This window comes from Augochlora pura, chromosome 3, assembly GCF_028453695.1.
Source record: "Augochlora pura isolate Apur16 chromosome 3, APUR_v2.2.1, whole genome shotgun sequence".
In the NCBI taxonomy this organism is placed as follows: Eukaryota; Metazoa; Arthropoda; class Insecta; order Hymenoptera; family Halictidae; genus Augochlora; species Augochlora pura.
The window spans coordinates 7308158-7314157 of NC_135774.1; positions in this window are offsets into that span (position 1 = coordinate 7308158).

The following is a 6000-nucleotide window of genomic DNA, read 5'->3' on the forward strand; positions in this document are numbered from 1 at the left end:
CATCTACAAAAAGAAAATAACTTTTTTAAAAATGTATCTAACCCGATTTCTCGTTGGACTTGGACCCTTTACATATCCAAAATTCCATGGAAAAATGGTAGCAGGGAATGACCACTATGCCTAGATCATGGAAGATCATCTCGTGGGCGATGCCTGTAACTCAGGAACGTGCGGTTCCAACTATTTGGCCGCCGCCAATTAGTTTACTCTCTCAGGAAAGATCAAAAAATGATTTGGGGAAAACTTTCTTTATGTGACACACCAAACGATTTGAATATTTGTTGAGATGTAATGGGGGTAAGATATTTGGCAATGTATAAAAACAATTTTACAAATATTGCAAAATACTTTGACTGACAGTCGAAGCCTAGAATAAAAATTTAAACAATGAGTTTTGAAGGTTCAACTTTAAACAACAAATATCGTCTATTGATTTCGTATACAAAAAGGAAAGAAACTGATAGGACACCCTAATATATGTATAAAAGTAACAATACGTAGAGCACTAAATAGAATAATACAAATAACGTCTATATTCTCATACAACGCGTAGTAAGTTGATAAATTTTCAAGCGTATGGAAAGTCGCAAAATTAAATTTCGTAAATGTTGCTGCAACGTTGATCTTCGCGATGAATAGCATATGATGTTATAAACAAGTTTTTCAACTTTTATTCTCGATTCTACAAAGTCAAAATTGAGATCAATTTTGCAACATGACATTTATGTCAATATCTACTAAACGGAGGGTGTAAATTTACGAAACGTTGACCGTGGTTTAGTTTTCCTTAATCGTTTTGGAAAAAATTATTTTCATGCATAAAATAATTTACATGCATATTTAAAGACAAATTTACGGGCCATGCAAACTATCGTGCTTAAAATCATCAAATTTCATACAATCATTTTGTTTAATGCGGAAGAATTTTCAGTTATTTCAATAAAATTTTATAGGAATTTGCGCAATTTCTCTTTTTATTAGAGGAAAGATCTTCGTAGTATGCGTCAAGTTTCGGCTCTTTTGTAACTCGGTGAACGAAGGTTCTGCATCGTTTCATCGTTTATTAATAGAAGATTTTAACAGACTTCAGGAAATTACGTCTTTAATGAGACTATAAACGAAAACAATAGGAGCCTATATTGAGATGTGTTTAAACGGAACTCAAGGTTACCCCGCGCCGGTATCATGCAACGAAATCACTGAATATTAAAAGTCCACGCTTTTATCAGTCACCGAGTAATTATGAAATATCGAAGAGAACATACAGGGTGGCCCAATAATTCTGTTACACAACAATATCTCTGCTATCGTTAAAAATACTCAAAAATGTTTCAGAAACAAATTGTATGATTCGAAGGAATACACGTTGTGGTAGAAATAATATTCTTTAAATAATCATATTTCCTGAAATTTATATGTTCTCGATTTTTTTAGACTTTTCTTACATATGTCTACCATTATACCCTGGTAACTAAGATTAACACGAGTTCAATAACTTATAATACCATGTAACTTCGAGTAGGAAAGATCAACATTTAAAAATGAATACTAATAATAAAATATTTACAACAGAGAAATTAATAATGATAGATTTATTATAATAATTGTTCAACATTATTTCCACTGTCTTCTACACATTTGATAATTCGATTACAAAAGGTGTATAGCACATCTGGCAGCATTTATGGTGTTACAGTGACATGAGAGCCTGTCTGATTCTGTCTTTTACATCATCGAGAAACATTATTTTTAATAAAGCCCAATAAAGAAAATCAATATATAATAAATACAATAAATTTGTCATTGCTGATCTCTTTGTTATAGTTATTTCATTATTTGTTCAATAAGCGGAACTGGGCTATGTCCGCACGTTGACACCAACGCTTTACGCCAGCCGAGCTCGCCTCTTATTGGTCATTACTTTTTGTTAACAACTTGTACTATAATTTGCTATCATCTCTAAACCGAAAAGTTTCCGCTTTTATGTATATATTACTTTTTCTTATCCTTAGAGATTACAGAAAATGATACTGAAGTTTGATTATCATCCTGAATAATTAATCGACTTATCCTCTATTCGAATTATTTTATATTAATTGTTATTTAGAGTTATCTTCAAGAAGTGCATAACTATTTGTTATTCAAGGAACGTTATATATTATATAAACGTTTGAGTCTCTATTTTGTTAAATGAATTGCTTCTCTTAATAATTTTATTTAAATAAAAATGATGAAACAATATGTATACATTCTTTAAATGTTCTTCTTGTTTTGCATTCAATTTGCACATTTTTGTCACAAATGAAAAATTGCGAAGTTTGATACTAAATCATTGAAAATTGAACTAAACAACTTGTATTTTCTGAGACCATAGAAATATTTACTAACTAATTGGGGACATTACAGTTGATAGAAATAATGAAAAATTATATAAAAGATATATTTTTTATAACTCGATTACCCGAGTTTCCATTAAAAGTTTGAATTATACGTTTAGTGCCGATACATTTGTACAATCGATGTAAGAATTATTTATACACGTTTTGGAATTGAAGAACAAAACGTATTTTATACATTTTCTTCTTAGATTAAGATGAAAAAGTTGAAAACATTTAATTGATTAGCTCTTTCATCTTCCCAACCAATATCAATTTTTAAAAACACTTTCGTAGTCATTGTCTAGTAAACTAAGCCTTCTAACATTCAGCTTAACCTAATCATAAGAACGTTACACCGTTTTAAAAGTTTACAAATGCTTTCTACACTGAGAGTTCTACATTTGCTACCGTGAACGTTAATTGCATAGGTTTTGAAAATAATATTTAAATCGATTGATGAAAAAATAAAAGACAAACATTGATGCAATATCCTTTTGATTTATTACTGTTTAGAATTGAAAATCACGATAAACTGTGAGTTTTATCGCTTTCATCAGATTGTTACATGCTGCAAAGTTAACCGATTTCGATGGAATTTTTCAGTATGTACAGTTGAGAACAAAAATATTATCGTAGCTATTAAACTAGCTTTCCCTACGGCAGTAATATAAGAATCTAAAAAATAAATATAAATACAAATAAATAATATACATCAATATACAAATATACGGGATATCTCAACAGCCACTCGCAATTGAGAAATGAAGGACTCCTGAACTCATTTGAAGTAACTCTTTCCTTAACACAAATGCGGGTTATTAATAAAAGTATCGAATAATCCTACATTTTTTATTTCGAAATCGTATTTTACACAAAAAGAATTCTTCACTTTTGCCTCAAACATTTTTTGGTAGTATGATCTTAAATGAAATAAAATATCTTCCTAAAAAAAAGTAACGTAATCAGTTTAATAGAACAATAAAATTATCGTTCACATGAGCATGAAAAATCAACTAAACATTTTAAGAAACCATTCAGAAAAGTGATTCAAACACAAGTTATCCATTTTGTTAAGTAGAATATGATTCCAAAATAAATAATATAATTTTATGATAAGAAAAAGCAAAATACTTTTAACATAACCTTAAAATAATCTTACGCATTAAAAACTAATAATACCATTTGATTCCCCACTCGATATGGTAATGTACCTGTGTCAGTTTGTTCTTTGCGAATCACGTGTCTAGGAAACTTTATAAAATCTCAACTGAAATGGGACACCCTGTGTAACCTCCCTTCCATCCGAACTTTTCAAAATTAGACAAGTTCTGATCGAGTGTTGCAATTTCACTAGTTAAGAGCGACAGGACGGATTTAGAAATGCGTCGAAATCAATTTTAGTCGACCGGCATCACGGTTGATAATCAGGTCACGTCATATCGGCAGTATATTTTACCATAGCCTCGTATCCGTCGAAAACTTTGCTTGATAAGGAAAAAAACCATTCCTAGCGGCCGCGCACAATCTGCAACGCAGTTTCCACAGCATGTAGAACACAGTTTTTCTTCCCCGATGAGCAAAAACTAGTAGACAGGTCAACATCGGAGGATGTAGAACGTCCCGAAAAATGCAAGCCGAGCTTTAAAAATAGCCAGGGTTATTAACAAAAACGTCGGAATCATTCTAACCGGCGTTGTGAGAATCCTGAAAGCAGGTACAGCGGCGTTTGAAACAATGTTTAAAAAAAACTCACGTTATTCTCGGACGAGCCAGACATGCTAGTTTATGACGCTCCCTATTTTGATAATTTACTTACTCTACCAAATGTTCTTATGGGACAAATTGTAAAGATTGTAGGATATCGTATAGAGAAAAGATTTGTGAAATTGTGTGCGTTACTCTTTCATTAATTTAATACAATAGTTTGATTCGGCAGATGATACACAAATGGAATAATTTATCGCAGTGTGAATAATTCGAAGTAATTTCTATATTTTCTGTGATACTTGAACAAAGCTTAACAATACATCGTATTTGTATGTTTCCATATAACAATTGACGAATAATAGAAATGTACAGATATAGCTTTCTTTGGTTTTTGTTTAAATATCTGTTAAATGTAGGACTTTCTTTGAGCTTATAATTATTTGCAATACTATAAAGGGCTTTATTTAACCGAAACACCCGGTATATTAAAATTAAAATACATTATACATTAAAAATAAATTAAGAAAGTATTATATTTGTACATTCTTATGGTAGAAATAATAGAAAATATAAATATACAAATACGATATTTTGTTAAGTTTTCCTTTATATATTAATAACAATGATAATGTTACTTCGAGTCTATAATTATACACGCCACTGCAGGGAATTATAATGATAAACTTTGATAGTTATTGTTCAATTCAGTAATTTATACAAAATTAAAATAACTAAGGTAAATATCATGATTACCAATTTTGTTAGAAATTTACAGTAAAGCCTTTCTGAATTTTGTAATGTTCATAATCATTTCTTTAATAGACCAATGCAATTTTTATTGTGTATATGTCATCGTTTACTGTCGTTCCTATATTTTGGTAACGGAGTTAAACAAATTTTATTTCTATTTAGAAGAAATGTATAATGATTATATGTAATAGATTATACAACGTATCCTATTTAGGTTAGAACTGTCAAAAATGTTGTAGATACGTGATTAAAAAAAACGAATTGAATCTCATCGTTTAGTATTTCGAGTGAAGAGCTAAATGATACTACTTAGTAAAAAAAAATGCACATTTTGTTTGTATTATTTTTTTGTAGTGCCATGCCCTTAAATGGAATAAAATATCTCTCAGAAGAGAACAATATTGACATTTTAATAGACAAACGAAATTATTCTCGACATAAATATAAAAGATCAGCTAAATATCTTTAAAAATATCGAACTACCAAAAAGTGTTTTCAAAAAAAGTTATGCATTTTGTTAGGTAGAATATGATCCCGAAATAAAGAATATAATTTAATTTGTAATATAATTTTAAGCAAGATAATTTTTAAGTAACCTTTAAAACGCATTAAAAAACTAGTAGTGCCATTTAACTCTTTGCTGGATATACTGAAGAACATGTGTCAGATTGTTTTTTTAAGTCATTTGTCTACGAGACCTTTTATAATCTCAACTTAAATGAGACATTCTGTATGTGAGATCTTCACCGCGAGTCTGACTCGTTGTTACTATGCCAGGGGTTTATATCTGTTTATATGTATGCCATTTCGGAGCTTGAATATGTGAGAATGTCATAAATGCATAAAGGAGTTGTAGTTCAATTGAGATGTTTATATAAAAAAAGAAATGGTGTATGTAGATTTAGTGCTGCAGTTAAATATCATTAAATATTGATTCAATATTATTTTCTAAGTTGATTTAATATTATTAAATCATACTTAATTTAATATTTCATTTGAATTTTTTTGTTACATTAAGTTAAATCTTCAAAATTTCTCTAATTTATCCTTCATTATCCACAAATTAATTTTCTCAACTTACAGCAGACTGTTTGCTTTCAATTGCTCAACTATAAAACGTTCAATGTTCGATTGAACAATAAATTCGCGCGAGCGAATTTCTTTT